The sequence below is a fragment of the Pelophylax lessonae genome (genome assembly GCF_965119305.1).
Source record: "Pelophylax lessonae genome assembly, chromosome: 2".
NCBI classification, from domain to species: Eukaryota; Metazoa; Chordata; class Amphibia; order Anura; family Ranidae; genus Pelophylax; species Pelophylax lessonae.
Genome location: NC_138769.1, coordinates 740196063 through 740213059, shown reverse-complemented (window position 1 = coordinate 740213059; position 16997 = coordinate 740196063).

Below are 16997 nucleotides of genomic sequence, written 5' to 3'. Positions count from 1 at the left end.
TGAACAGATCTGAATAGAAACCCTGAAACCTGTCCCGATGAGGCACAGAGACAATCACCCCCTGAGCGAGAAGATCCTGCACCGCCTGATGTAGGTCCTGTAACCGCTCCGGGGTCAAATGAAGATTTGAGGGAAAGAATCTGTTCGCCGGCCGTGAAAGAAATTCGATCTTGTACCCTGACCGAATGATTTCCTGAACCCACCTGTCCGAGATTTGGAGCAGCCAAGGTTGGAGGAAACCGCGCAAACGTCCCCCCACCCCTGTAACGGGTGAGGGCGCCCCTTCAGGCAGAGGCGGACTAAGCAGCCGCACCGGCCTGGCCGCATTTTTGTTTGCCAAACCAGGGCTTTTTCTGACTACCTTGGCCCTTGAAGGGCTTACCCTTGTTCTGCGCCTTGAAGGCACGAAAGGACCCTTAAGTAGGTTTAAAGGACGGGCCCCGCTTACCGCGGAAAAACTTGCCCTTAGGATTCTGGGGGAGCAGAGTGCTCTTACCCCCTGTGACTCCTTTAACCAATTCGTCCAAAGATTCCCCAAAAAGGCGAGACCCCGCATAGGGGATGTCAGCCACCGTCTTCCTGGATTTTTGGTCAGCCGACCAGCATTTTGACCAGATTAAGCGACGATTAACCACAGCGACACTGGACAGGCGTATCGCCAAGGGGGCCTCATTCAGAGCCGCATCGCACAAATACATGACCCCACGATGAATCTGCTCCACCATCTCCATTGAAGTGGGAGGGGCAGAGTCGGCCACGAGGGTGCGTTTGAACACCTTGGTCCAATCCGCCACAGCCTGAGCCACCATCACAGAGGCAAAAATAGGCTTGAGCATGGAGCCCGTCACCATGTAGGAATGACGGGCAAGAGACTCCAGTCTCCTATCAGTAGGATCCCTAAACACCGGGGAGTCCTCCGTGGGGAGCAGGGTAGCCTTGTTCAACCTGGCCACCGTGTGATCCACTTGAGGAGGCACACACCAGCGCGCAGTCGTAGTAGCCGCAAAAGAGTAGAGAAGTTGAAACTTCTTAGGCACCACGAAGGTGTGTTAAATTACGCCATAGCTCATTCCCCTTATGGTAAAACTATGGGGGGCAGGGAAAAACCTGCGCCGTCTTGCGGGTCCTGTATGTACCAAAAGAGGACACAACGCCCAGCGGAGTGGGCTCATCCTCCAAATGTAGCGTTTCCTTCACTGCTAGGATCAACTCATCCATAGCTGCGCGTTCCTCTAGTGACCAAGGGGGGGATTCATCCACCCCTGTAACCTCCGCCTCCCCCTTGGACTCGCTACCTACAGCAACCATGTCACATTCAGAATCAGAAGAAAAGGAAAGTCTCTGCCTTTTCCTAGCAGCACGTTCAGACATCAGCACTTCCATTTTTGACACCAAAGTTGCCACAACAGCAACCAAATTAGTGACTGCGGAGGATTCAGAGGACCCTGAATCCCCCACTAAGGCTGGCGGGAATTTGCTGTCCTGGGATTCCATAACAGAAAGGAAACTGGCCCTTTAAGTGCGCTGCGGACCCCCACAGCACACCGCTATAAGACTGTGACACACAGACCCCCCCCCCCGCAGGGACAAAACTGACCAGGAAGATTGCACAAGGCAGGTCAGGAAAAAGAACAGCTGGACAGCACCCCACAAAGTGTTACCAGCTCCTTCGGTCGCTCCTGTGAGAAAGGAGGAAATGATGTCACCGCTGGAGGCTGAACTAGGCTGCAGGCCAAGGGAAAATGGATGCCTATGCAAACTAATGGGAGGCTTCGGCAAGATGGCCGCCGACATGTGCTCGGAACGATCGTTGCCACACACAAGATGGCGCCGGAAGGCGCGAAAATACACTACATAGCATGCTGTATAGGTGCCCACAGTGAAGCCAGACATGCTGCCCAAACTAAAAATGGCGGACCGGCGGTTTTTAACCCCTCAGCGGTCGCCACATGTGTCTGCATCCCCAAGCACCGTAAAGTGACAATTAGGAGAGGGACCCCCAAAACCCCACACAGCGCTGCTGTGAGAGAAAAAAAGCCCCCGCAGGGACCGGGACCAGGGAGCCCAAAACGCACAGACACAGGGGACACCACAGACACACATGGACTGCCGACCCCAGACAGAGGCCCCACACAGAGTGTACTTACCTGTACCCGATGGCGTGGGGTGCCTCATATCAAGCGGGAAACCGCCCACCCTCAGATGGCAGGGGAGTGCCGCCAGCCAAAAACGCAGGACACTAGGAATGCACGGACGAACCTATGCTGTGTCCAGTGAGGTAGCCGCCTCACATGGCTGCATCCCAGATGGACAAGGATGGGTCGTTTGTGAGGCCAGGGTGAACACATAGCCTGCGAAATGCTCGATGGCGGGCAGGGATTCCATCTGACCTTCTGTCCTGGAGAACCAGGACGGTCAGTCCGATTCCCGGCTCCACAGACGCCATCTTCATCCGAATATCCACTAACTAATGCTGATGAAATAAACAGCTATCAATGTAAAGAAAAAATTACAGCTTTTTGAAAATAAATCATAAAAGAAAAGAAGAAAGGCTGAGACTGTAGCCTCAGCACAGGGAAGCCTATCCACTCCTGAAGCTAGGCAGAAGACAAACTGAATTGGGATGGCTATTGCAGGGGGGTATTGGACTAGAAGAACAGCCCCCATGGGTGTGACTATGTAGATTTATTGTTCTTTTACAAGTCTTATGCCTAGAAACTCCTGTGGAGATGAAGTCAATACCCCATAAGTGAAGACTGTGTGAATGGGCGGCGACTGTCGGAGGACGTAAGAGAAAAAGGACATCAATTTTATTTAAGTACAGCGTCGCACGACCGTGCAATTGTCCATTAAAGTAACAGTGCCGAATCTCAAAATATGGCCTGGCCATTAAGGGGGAAAGTCTTCCGGTCCAAAACTGTTTAAAAGACATAATAAAATATTCACAAAAATGTGAGGGGTGTACTCACTTTTGTGAGATACTGTATATAAATTATATACCATCTATAATATACAGTATACACCCATCTATATACTTCTATTTTATGCAGTATATACCATTTATATACTTCTATCATATACACTGTATACAATCTATATACTTCTATTATATACACTATATACTTCTATTACACACACTATATACATCTATATACTTCTATTATATACACTATATACATCTAAAAACTTATATTATATACACTATATACTCATCTATATACTTCTATTATATACACTATATACTCATCTATATACACTATATACCCATCTATATACTTCTATAATATACAGTATATAACAATCTATATACTTCTATTATATACAGTATATACCCATCTATATACTTCTTTCATAGACAGTATATACCCATCTATATACTTCTATTATATACACTATATACCCATCTATATACTTCTATTATATACACTATATACTTCTATTATATACACTATATACCCATCTATATACTTCTATTATATACACTATATACTTCTATTATATACACTATATACCATCTATATACTTCTTTCATATACAGTATATACCCATCTATATACTTCTATTATATACACTATATACTTCTATTATATACACTATATACCCATCTATATATTTCTATATATACACACTATATGCCATCTATATACTCATCTATATACTTCTATTATATAAACAATATACTTCTAATATATCTTTGCACTCATTATATACTGATATACACACTTCTATCATATACAGTATATACCGGTATAGTACTAATATATATAAATGCTGTCATATATATACTCTACAAGTAGTCCCTCTGCACTGCACCCTGTTTTGATGCTCTGGGATGGAGGGTTGGTGAGCCCAGACCGCAATCTGCTAGTGACCTGGAAGATTTTACCCCCTCTTCCTGACCAGGGCCTAATTTGCGATTCGGCACTGCGTGAATTTAACGGACAATTGCGCGGTTGTGTGACGCTGTACCCAAACGAATTTGAGGTCCTTTTTTCCCCACAAACAGAGCTTTCTTTTCGTGGTATTTTATCACCTGTGCGATTTTTTGATCATGCGCTATAAACAAAAAAATAGCGACAATTTTGCAAAAATAATATTGTTCACATTTTTTTTAATATGAAATTCCCCCAAAAAAAAAATGTAAAAATCTAAATTTTTTTAACATTTTAGATTTTAGGCCAATTTGTTTTCTGCTACATATGTTTGGTAAAAAAAAAAAAAAATCGCAAAAAGCGACTCTTTTTTCAAGTATTGAGTAATGGCGGCGATCTGCGTTTTTGACATTGCGGCGGACAGATCGGACCCTTGACTGACATTTTTGACACTTTTGGGGATACCAGTGACATTACTACAGTAATCAGTGCTATATATATATGCACTGTTACTGTAAAATGACACTGGCAGGGAAGGGGTTAACTTTATTGGAGAGGGAGGGGTTAAGTGTGTCCCTAGGGGCGTGCTTCTAACTGTGATTGGATGTGGCTCTGTGTGTGTAACAGCAGAGATCAACGGTCCTATATAGTAGGATCGTATGATCTCTGCTGTTACACAGCGAAGAATGACAGGCGGCTTTGTTTACATCAGCCGCCTGCCTTTCTCCCTCTCCACCCGACGATCGCGAGTGACTGGTGGACCCGATGTCACACGCACGGGCTTCTTAGGGAACGAGCAGGGGTGGGAGCGCACCTCAGGCAGCGCGCGCTCGCCCCCTATTGGCTCCCAGGCTAGTGACGTACCGGTACGTGACTTTGCCTGGGAGGGGCTGACCGCCGCTGTATATAGTCGGGCGGCGGTCGGCAAGTGGTTAAGACTAAGTTCACATGTGGGCATTTTGGGCGTTTTTCTGCTCTAGGATCAGCTCAAAAAACACCCAACAAGACAAATCCTATTCATTTCAATGGCCCCTGTTCACATGTGAGCCTTTTGACGTCCCCAACGCTCAAAAAAAGTACATGAGCTTCTTTTTGTGCAGATTACAGGCGTTTTTTTTTTTTTTTTTTTCCATTGGTCACTTTGGTAACGCCTGCACAAAATGCCTAAAAAACACCTGTAAAGAACAATGCCAAGATGTGAATGTAGCCTTAAGGCAGTTGGGAGGAAGTGACTGGTGACATCGCTCCAGTCCTCCAAGGCCATAGAGTGGAGTGGGGGCCAGCTTGCCCTCACTCGAATTCCTGCCTGAGGGGAAAGGACCGGATCGGTTTCCCCGCTACCAACGGCTCCGGTAAGCGGAGAAAAGGACCGGGAATCGGAAGGGGGAGGGGTCACCTCTCCCACCGCCCATAAAAGTGATCCCGCGGCGAATCTGTCTCTGGGACCACTTTTATGTTAAAGAGGACCGTCCAATCCGTAAGGAAATACAGAAATTACCGGGGTTATGGCTGCTATAACCCCAGAATTTAACGTCAAAGTAGCGCCGGAAAACTACGGCGGGTGCTCCAGAAGTGGTTAAAGGGAGGAGGTGCCATCCCTACTGTGGCAGCCAATCAGAGGCTAACACAGCGATCAGGTGACCCGGAAATTGGGATTTCCCGGGTCCCAATCGCTTGTACAGGGCCTGGCGTTCTCGGTGACACCGCGCCCTCTGTGTTGCCATGACACCAAAGTCTGAATCTCACTCTAATAAAACATAAAAGTAAGCCAATCACATTTCATGTAAAAGAAAATAAAACCACTTTATATTCTCATCCCCCTCCCCCATGTACTCACAGAGCACACAATGTAGAATGAAGACTGGTTCTCCTTCCTCTCTGCAGTCATGTGACCTGTACAGGAAGTAGGGCAGTCTGCTCACACTGCTTTCCAGGGAGGAGAGTTCTCAGTCTCAGCTCTCCATCGCCCCCTGCAGGCTGGAGGAGAAAGCTGAATCCTAGGAGAGTTCTCAGTCTCAGCTCTCTATCGCCCCCTGCAGGCTGGAGGAAAAAGCTGAATCCTAGGAGAGTTCTCAGTCTCAGCTCTCTATCGCCCCCTGCAGGCTGAAGGAGAAAGCTGAAACCTATGAGAGTTCTCAGTCTCAGCTCTCTATCGCCCCCTGCAGGCTGGAGGAGAAAGCTGAATCCTATTTCCAGCAGAAGCCGGCCGCTGCGCCTTCTGACAGCGGGGTCAGCAAACTCAATATCATGGCTGGTCGCATCAGCATTATGGCTGCCCCCAAAGGGGACCGTTGTATCTGTATGGCTCCGACCACACGAGCCTCACCTTGTATAAGAGCAGAGTGATCAGCAAGCTTTGTTGAAGCTTTATAACCACTTGAAGCCCGGGCCTTCTTTTAAAATTTGTTGCTTCCCTTTAAAAATCTGTATTTTTTTTGCTAGAAAATTACTTAGAAACCCCAAATTTTATATATAGATATATTTTAGAAGAGGGACCCTAGAGAATAAAATGACAATCATTGCAACATTAAACCACTTGCCTACAGGGCACTTTCACCGCGTTCCTGCTCAGGCCAATTCAAAGCTTTCAGCGCTGTCACACTTTGAATGACAATTGCGCGGTCATGCTACACTGTACCCATATGAAATTTTTATGATTTTTTTTTCACACAAATAGAGCTTTCTTTTGGTGATATTTAACCACTTGCCGACCAGTCACGTTAACTGTACTGCGGCAAAGTGGCTCGATTCCGTCCAGCGACGTAGACTTACGTCGCTGGACTCCTCCCCTTGTAGGCGGCGCTCATGCGCCACCGAAGGCGTGCTCCTGCTATTTTCAGTCACAGCGGGAGTCGAGCCAGGGAAGGAGCGGCGGCGATAGCCGCTGCTCTTCCCCGATCGTCGGGGAATCGAGTTTGGAGATCCGCCCTCTTGTGTAAACAGAGCGGGCGGATCTCCTAAGTGACAAACAGTGACAGATTGCAGGGTTCAGCATAGCTGAACCTGTGATCTGTCCCTGTGTCACTCAGTCACCTCCCCCCACACACGTTAGTAAGCACCAGGCATACATTAACCCCTCCCTCTCCAATAAAATTAACACCTTCCCTGCCAGTGTCATTTTTACAGTAACAGTGCATATGTATAGCACTGATTACTCTAGAAATGTCACTGGTACCCCCAAAAGTGTCAAAAATGTCAGTCAAGGGTCCGATCTGTCTGCCGCAATGTCGCAGTCCCACAAAAAAAACAAAAAATCGCAGATCGCCGCCATTACTCGTTAAAAAAAAACACCAAAAATGACAGAAATCTTTCCCTTAGTTAGTAAACGCAATAACTTTTGCGCAAAACAATCAAAATACGCTTATTGTGATTTTTTTTAGCAAACATAGGTAGCAGAAAACAAATTGGCCAAAAATTTAAAAAAATTTAGATTTTTAAATTTTTGGGGGGTGAATTTCATATAAAAAAATGTTAAAAATATGGTTATTTTTTTCAAAATAAACGCTCTTTTTTTGTTTATAGCGCAAAAAGTAAAAATCGCACAGGTGATCAAATACCACCAAAAGAAAGCTCTGTGGGAAAAAAAGGACGTAAATTTCATTTGGGTACGGCGTTGCATGACCGCGCAATTGTCAGTTAAAGTCGCACAGCGCCGAATAGCAAAAAGTGGCCTGGACGTAAGAGAGCAAAATCCTCCGGTGGTAAAGTGGTTAATCACCTCTGGGTTTTTTATTTCTTACAAAAAAAAAAAGACAAAAGTTTGAAAAAAAAAATTTTTCTTATTTTCTGTGAGTAAATTTTGAAAATGAATACATTTTTCTCCTTCACTGATGTGCGCTGATGAGGCGGCACTGATGGGCACAGATGAGGTGGCACTGATGGGGAGGTACTAATATGCCACACTGATGGGTTTGATAGGCGGCACTGATGAGCACTGATAGGAGGCACTTATGGGCACTGACAGGCAGCACTGATGGGCACTGACAGGCAGCACTGATGGGCACTGACGTGCACTGATGGGCGCTGACAGGCAGCACTATGGGCACTGATTGTGGGCACTGATGGCGGGGACTGTGGGCACTGATGGTAGGCAGTAATTGGCACTTTATTTACATTTTGTGTAGTCAGTGCCCTGATTACATGTCCTTGTCTCCCCTATGAGGAGGAGCCGCTGATCGGCTCTCCTCGCCTCACACACTGACAGTGTGAGGCGAGGAGAGCCGAATAACGGCACTTCCTCATTTACATGTTGGACACAGCCGATCACATGGGTAAAGAGTCATGTCATTGACTCTTTACTGAGATCGGGATCGCGCTGTGTCCTAGCAACACGGCGCGGTCACGATCGCCGCTCTGCGCGCCCCCCAGGGGCGCGCGAGAGAGGCACTGTTCTGGTGCGGCGACATATGACGGTGTCCCAGAACAATAGCTACACCGCTCCCCCATCAGTTGATGGTGGGTGGGTAGTATGGGGTTAATATCACACTGTACGTAATGCAATTTTTTGGGAAAAAATAGACTTTAATTAAATTAGAAAAAAAAAACCACAATAGTTACCCCAATGTTTGTATAATGTGAAAGATGATATTCAGAGGTGGAACTAGAACCTTCAGGGGCCCCCGGTGCAAGAAATCATGAAGGGCCCCTCTGACCCCCCCCCCCCCTTCCATCTGAGCGCCAGGCTCCCAGTCCTGGGAGGGCGTCAATAGACATCCCCCCAGAATCCCACCTCCCACATGCCCCCTGGGGCGCACATCCAGCATGCTCTGAGACTGCTGTGTTCTTCAGACAATCACAGCGGCCCTTTACCATGTGATCAGCTGATCTCCTGTACACAGACTTGTCAGTGAATGGCATTCCTTTCTTCCCGCGCTGTGTCTGTGTGAGAAAAGGAGAGCCGCTAACCAGCAACACTGTCAGTGAATTGTTTACACTGATAATCAGTGCTCATCAATGTCGCCTATCAGTGCTCATCAATGTCGCCTATCAGGGCTCATCAATGCTGCCTATAAGTGCTCATCAACAGGGGAGGACTGGGCCAGGGGGCCACAGACTTGACTAAAGGATTCCTGGTGAAGAGAAGTAAAAAGTCCCCTCTGCTGACCTACTGAGTGCAGGATGAAGACAAAGACAGAGCACAGACCCCCCCCCCCCCCAACATGGATGGTGTAAACTGAGTCTGAACAGAGGCCGGTTCCATGCCCCCCTGGAGACTCTTCTCCCCTGCCCCCTCCCAGCTCCCCCCAACCGCCCCCTGCTGGCCAGGTCGGGAACCCAGATTCGGACGGTGAGTAGAGAGTACCCGGAGCGGAGCTTCAGCCTGGAATGGGGGCAGGAGGAGGCCGGGAAGAGATAGGGTGGGAGGGGGACCGAGTTGCAGCACCATGGACCTCTGATTTGTACTTGCCCCCTGGTCCAAAAGTTGCCAGTCAGCCCCTGCTCATCAATGCCGCCTATCACTGCTCATCAATGCCGCCTATCACTGCTCATCAATGCCGCCCATCACTGCTCATCAATGCTGCCTATCAGTGCTCATCAATGCTGCCTATCAGTGCTCATCAATGCTGCCTATCAGTGCTCATCAATGCTGCCAACCAGTGCTCATCAATGCCGCCTATCAGTGCTCATCAATGCTGCCTATCAGTGCTCATCAATGCTGCCTATCAGTGCTAATCAATGCCGCCTATCAGTGCTCATCAATGCTGCCTATCAGTGCTCGCAAACAGTTTGCTGAAGACAAGCAGACTAAGGACATGGATTACTGGAACCATCTCCTGTGCTCTGATGAGACCAAGATAAACTTATTGGTTCAGATGGTGTCAGGTGTGTGTGGGGGCAACCAGGTGAGGAGTACAAAGACAAGTGTGTCTTCCTACAGCCAAGCATGGTGGTGGGAGTGTCATGGTCTGGGGCTGCATGAGTGCTGCCGGCACTGGGGAGCTACAGATCATTGAGGGAACCATGAATGCCAACATGTACTGTGACATACTGAAGCAGAGCATGACCCCTCCCTTCAGAGACTGGGGGGCAGGGCAGTATTCCAACATAACGACCCCAAACACCTCCAAGATGACCACTGCCTTGCTAAAGAAGCTGAGGGTAAAGGTGATGGACTGGCCAAGCATGTCTCCAGACCTAAACCCTATTGAGCTTCTGTGGGGAATCCTCAAACGGAAGGTGGAGGAGCGCAAGGTCTCTAACATCCACCAGCTCTGTGATGTCATCATGGAGGAGGGGAAGAGGTGTACTCACTTTTGTTGCCAGCGATTTAGACATTAATGGCTGTGTGTTGAGGGGACAGCAAATTTACACTGTTATACAAGCTGTGAGGGGTGTACTTACTTTTGTGAGATACTGTGTGTGTGTGTAAACAGTATATATATATTATATAATGTTTGGGGGTTCCAAGTAATTTTCTAGCAAAAAATACTGATTTTTAACTTGTAAACAACATGTGTCAGGAATAGGCCCGATCCTTAACCACTTCTGGACCAAGCATTTTTCTGACACTTTCCGTTTACAAGTTAAAATCATTTTTTTTTTTTGCTAGAAGATTACTTAGAACCCCCAAACATTATATATATATATACACACACACACACACACATTTTTTTTAGCAGGGACCCTAGAGAATAAAATGGAGATCGTTGCAATATTTTTATCACACCGTATTTGTGCAGCGGTCTTACAAAAGCAATTTTTTTTTTAAAAAATAAATTTTTTTAAATTAAAAAATAACAAAAACAAAAAACAAAAACAAAATTGAATTAACCACTTTACCACCGGAGGATTTTGCTGTCTTACGTCTGGGCCACTTTTTGCGATTCGGCACTGTGCGACTTTAACCACTTGCCGACCACCGCACGCCGATCTACGTCGGCGGTCAGCCCCTCACAGGCAAAGTGACGTAGGGCTACGTCACTAGCTTGTGAGGGTCTAGGGAGCGAGCGCGTGCCGCCGGAGGCGCGCTCCCGCGTGGTCACGGACCCCCCCGCGCGAGTGACCGGCGGACCCGATGTCCGCTGGCCACTCTGCGATCGGCGGGGGAGAGGGAGAAAGTCAGGCAGCTTGTGTAAACAAGCTGCCTGTCATTCTCCCCTCTGTATGAGAGCTGATCATATGGATCTACTATGTAGATCCGTTGATCACTCTGCATACAGCTGAAGCCACAGCCAATCACAGTAAGAATCACGCCCCTAGGGACACACACAGCCCCTCCCTCTCAAATAAAGTTAACCCCTTCACTACCAGTGTATTTTTACAGTAACAGTGCATATATATATATATATAGCACTGATTACTGTAGAAATGTCACTGGTAACCCCAAAAGTGTCAAAAATGTCAGTCAAGGGTCCGATCTGTCCGCCGCAATGTCGCAGTACCGCAAAAAAAATCGCAGATCGCCGCTATTACGCGTTAAAAAAAAAAACAACAAAAATTACAAAAATCTTTCCCTTAGTCAGTAAACGCAATAACTTTTGCGCAAACCAATCAAAATACGCTTTTTGCGATTTTTTTTTACCAAACATAGGTAGCATAAAACAAATTGGCCGAAAATGTTAAAAAAATTTTGATTTTTACATTTTTTTGGGGGGGAATTTCATATAAAAAAAGAGAAAAATATTGCTATTTTTGCAAAATTGACGCTCTTTTTTTGTTTATAGCGCGTGATCAAAAAAAAAAATCGCACAGGTGATCAAATACCGCCAAAAGAAAGCTCTGTTTGTGGGAAAAAAAGGACGCCAAATTCGTTTATTTACAGCATCGCGCGACCGCGCAATTGTCCGTTAAAGTCACGCAGTGCCGAATCGCAAAATACCCCCTGGTCGTTTAGCACCCAAATCCTCCGGGGCTTAAGTGGTTAACTGACAATTGCGCAGTCGTGCGACGCCGTACCCAAACAAAATTTGACGTCCTTCTTTCCCCCACAAACAGAGCTTTCTTTTGGTGGTATTTGATCACCTGTGCGATTTTTACTTTTTGCGCTATAAACAAAAAAAGAGCGAAAATTTTGAAAAAATAACAATATTTTTCACATTTTTTTATATGAAATTCCCCCCCAAAAAAATTTAAAAATCTAATTTTTTTATCATTTTAGGCCAATTTGTTTTCTGCTACATATTTTTGGTAAAAAAAAAAAAATCGCAATAAGCGTATTTTGATTGGTTTGCGCAAAAGTTATTGCGTTTACTAACTACAGGGTGAGTCAGTCGCGACGCAACCACGCCCCCCTACAGCCGGCTACCAAAGATCTCGAGACCGCAGGAGATCTTCGTTCACTCCAAACTTTGTTTCCCATATTTTATGCCTTAAAGTTCTACCAAAACGTGAGTGCACTATCTGCTTTTATTGAAAAAAAATTTTTAAACGGAGTTACGCTATGTCCCTGTATATTTTTTCCTTTAATATCGTGATGAGGATATCGCATGTGAGCTCGTAAGGAGACACCCTGTGGTGTATTGTGGTACTACACATAAGTTCCATTGCTTGGATACACGAGGTAAATGTCGTGTCTGGGTCATTAAGGAGACATCTGGTGGCTACCCCTGGTACTACATCTAATCTCAAACTGGTCAACTCATTAAATTGAGAGACCAATTTGCTCTGGTAAGCAGCCCTTTGTTTCACATCTGGTGATCTGCACGTTGGTGTCTCCACTTACCTCATACAGTGTCACACGGATTCAATCTCTGGGACCTTTTGTTGATCTTCTTGAACACCATCCTTGCGTTATATTGCTATGGACTTCTTTGGGATTTAAAACACCCTTGTTTTTATTTTTATATTTATTTTGAGCACAGTTTGTTCTCGTTTTTATAAGATTTATATCATATGCACAAAATGTTACTTACCTTTTAAACGTTATTAACATATTAACACTTTCCCATTTATTTGGGCGATTTATTGTAACGCAGCACATTTTTTTGACTTTGTTTACTAACTAAGGGAAAGATTTCTGTCGTTTTTGGTGTTTTTTTTTTTTTTTTTTTTTAACGAGTAATGGCGGCGATCTGCGATTTTTTTTTTGCGGGACAGCGACATTGCGGCAGACAGATCAGACCCTTGACTGACATTTTTGACACTTTTGGGGGTACCACTGACATTACTGCAGTAATCAGTGCTATATATATGCACTGTTACTGTAAAATGACACTGGCAGGGAAGGGGTTAATTTTATTGGAGAGGGAGGGGTTAATGTATGCCTGGTGCTTACTAACGTGTGTGGGGGGAGGTGACTGAGTGACACAGGGACAGATCGCAGGTTCAGCTAAATGTTTGCTAAATGTTACTGACAAGAACGGGAAGGGGGGGGAAGGGCGGGACTTTGTATGAGGTGTGTGAGAACGGTTGGCAGATAAACAGTAGAATCAGAAGTACAAAAAAGCAATTTACTGATCCATATCATCATAATATATGACATAACCATGAATGCATGGTACAAACATTGCAATAGAGAACATAATATTTGACAAATCATGCAGAACTTGTAGGATTTGCTTTGGAGAGAAATGTATAATAATGGTTATTGCCATGTATAGAATCCAAGTCGTATTTTTATATCTCATCTTCAACAGTTTCCCATCTGGGTTGTTGTCTGGTCCGGGAGCTGCAAGGCACTCCAGGGGGCCTCCCCCCTCCCCCATCGCCCCTGTCTGGACGCGGGGAGTTGGGGGCGACACCCCCGTTGTGCATCGGCATCACGCATTCCGCGCCGTGCGTGTGACGTCATAACGCCGACACGTGAAGTCCATCTCGCGCTCAAACATTAGGGGGATATTGATATAGAGGGAATTCCGCGCAGATGAATGTAGGTTATTAGTTGGCTGCAGCCTACCCCAAAAATATAGTATAAACTATATCTGCATATTAGGGAGTGGTAGGGTAAGTTGGCGCTGCCAATACTTATACTAAATGTACGGGAGGACAGTGTGTTTTACATAAACTGGGCAAATATGAATGGTAGAAGATAATAATGTATGTTAGTACTGCCAATGATATAGATAAATGGGAGAGATAATGGTCCTTATAAACGCCCAATAGTTCTGGTATTAAGCCACAATTGTGTCACATACAATATTTGGTAAACACTTGACACTAATAAATAATTAATGCTCAATGAATAAGATAAAAATACATAAAATTGATAAACTATGAACAGTGCCTTAAAGCAATAAATATAGTGCAAATGGTTCCAGCGATAAAAGGTGAATCTTGAATAAAAAAATTAAAGGGACTGGTGTAATAAATAATATAAACACTAGGTGGCAGTGCTAGTGTAAAATGGCAAATATAGATATCCAAGTGAAAATTATTAAATAATTATATATATATATATACGTGGTAAAATGTGCCAAGTGATATATTTCAATCACTTAAAGATTAGGTTAATAAATATATATCTCTAAAAATACCCCGGTGTAATAGAAGTATGGATATCCAGGTGAAAAATAATATAATTAAAAGTATATATATATATATATATATATATATATAGTGAATTGTGCCAAGTGGAATAAACAGGTGTTTGGGATCTCTAAAAAAACTCTCATAGGGATTCCCAGTGTTAATATAAATAATATCTGGTGAATTGAATAAATAAATTAAACTTTAAAAAAATTCAGAGAAATAAATAGTCCGTAGTAAATATATAGTGAAAAAAATATATATAGTGAAAAAAAGTCCACAGATATGATCAGTATATTGATCCTCCAAAACGTGCAGCAATAGTGTGAAAAAAGTACCGAAAAATTCCTTAGATGGAGGGGGTGAGTCCCAGTGATGGATTCAGGATGTGGGTGCCGGGTGAGGATATTCCGTGCTCCCCTCTCTATATAGCCCGCACTCACCAGAGAGCGGCACCCCTACAGGGGTAACCAGCGTTGAATTAATGGGGTGAACCCTCGATGGATCTCGGTGAAGCTCTCCAATCCTCCTGGGTTTAATCTCACTTCCTCCCTCCAGTGATTATTTGGTAAGCAAGCTGTATGTAATATAGGGTAACAAAAGGCAGCTCTCCAAAATGTTGGGAACGGTATCCGATGGTATATAAATAGAAAACACCAATATAGTGATGTACCGTTTATTTAGGATAAATAAACGGATATTTTAAACGGTACATCACTATATTGGTGTTTTCTATTTATATACCATCGGATACCGTTTCCAACATTTTGGAGAGCTGCCTTTTGTTACCCTATATTACATACCGCTTGCTTACCAAATAATCACTGGAGGGAGGAAGGGAGATTAAACCCAGGAGGATTGGAGAGCTTCACCAAGATCCATCGAGGGTTCACCCCATTAATTCAACGCTGGTTACCCCTGTAGGGGTGCCGCTCTCTGGTGAGTGCGGGCTATATTGAGAGGGGAGCACGGAATATCCTCACCCAGCACCCACATCCTGAATCCATCACTGGGACTCACCCCCTCCATCTAAGGAATTTTTCGCCACTTTTTTCACACTATTGCTGCACGTTTTGGAGGATCAATATACTGATCATATCTGTGGACTTTTTTTCACTATATATATTTTTTTTCACTATATATTTACTACGGACTATTTATTTCTCTGAATTTTTTTTAAAGTTTAATTTATTTATTCAATTCACCAGATATTATTTATATTAACACTGGGAATCCCTAGGAGAGTTTTTTAGAGATCCCAAACACCTGTTTATTCCACTTGGCACAATTCACTATATATATATATATACTTTTAATTATATTATTTTTCACCTGGATATCCATACTTCTATTACACCGGGGTATTTTTAGAGATATATATTTATTAACCTAATTTTTAAGTGATTGAAATATATCACTTGGCACATTTTACCACGTATATATATATATAATTATTAATAATTTTCACTTGGATATCTATATTTGCCATTTTACACTAGCACTGCCACCTAGTGTTTATATTATTTATTACACCAGTCACTTTAATTTTTTTATTCAAGATTCACCTTTTATCACTGGAACCATTTGCACTATATTTATTGCTTTAAGGCACTGTTCATAGTTTATCAATTTTATGTATTTTTATCTTATTTATTGAGCATTAATTATTTATTAGTGTCAAGTGTTTACCAAATATTGTATGTGACACAATTGTGGCTTAATACCAGAACTATTGGGCGTTTATAAGGACCATTATCTCTCCCATTTATCTATATCATTGGCAGTACTAACATACATTATTATCTTCTACCATTCATATTTGCCCAGTTTATGTAAAACACACTGTCCTCCCGTACATTTAGTATAAGTATTGGCAGTGCCAACTTACCCTACCAATCCCTATTAGGGGGATATTGTGGCGCCATCATCCTGGACGAGCTATCTTACCGGTGGTGCAGTAGCCTCCTCCCTCTACTGAGCGTGGACGTGATGCTGGGGACCTCATCGTGACCGGCTCTGGGTACACCCTTTGGACACTCCTCACTCACACCTACTTTTCTTCTTCACTTTGTCTTTTCATTATTTGGTTTTAACCACTTGCCGACCGCCGCACGACTATTTACGTCGGCGGTCAGCCCCTCACAGGCAGAGAGACGTAGGGCTACGTCTCTAGCCTGTGAGAGTCGAGGGAGCGAGCGCGCGCAGCCGGAGGCGCGCTCCCGCGTGGTCACGGACCCCCACGCGCGTGTGACCGGCGGACCCGATGTCCGCCGGTCACTCGCGATCGTCGGGTGCCTCCAAAAACGCCTTGGAAAATAAAAGCCTGCAAATCGCGGTAAAAATCGCGGTAAAACGCTATGCTTAAATGTGAATGCAGCCTTAATCCTGTTACAAGAAATGTAAACATCCCTTCTAATAGGAATAAGCAGGACAGGTCCTCTTTAACCACTTGCCAACTGCCGCAAGTACATATACTGCGGCGGTCACCCCCGGCCAGGCAAAGTGACGTACCGGTACGTCACTAGCCTGTCACTCGCTTGTGAGCCAATAGTGGGCGAGCGCCCGCCCCGGCTCGTTCCCCAACAAGTCAGTGCGTGTGACCGGCTGACCCGATGTCCGCCGGTCACTCGCGATTGTTCGCCGGGAAGGGAGTAAGGCAGGCGGCTGATGTAAACAAAGCCGCCTGTCATTCTCCCCTGTGTAGGAATAGTGATCATACGG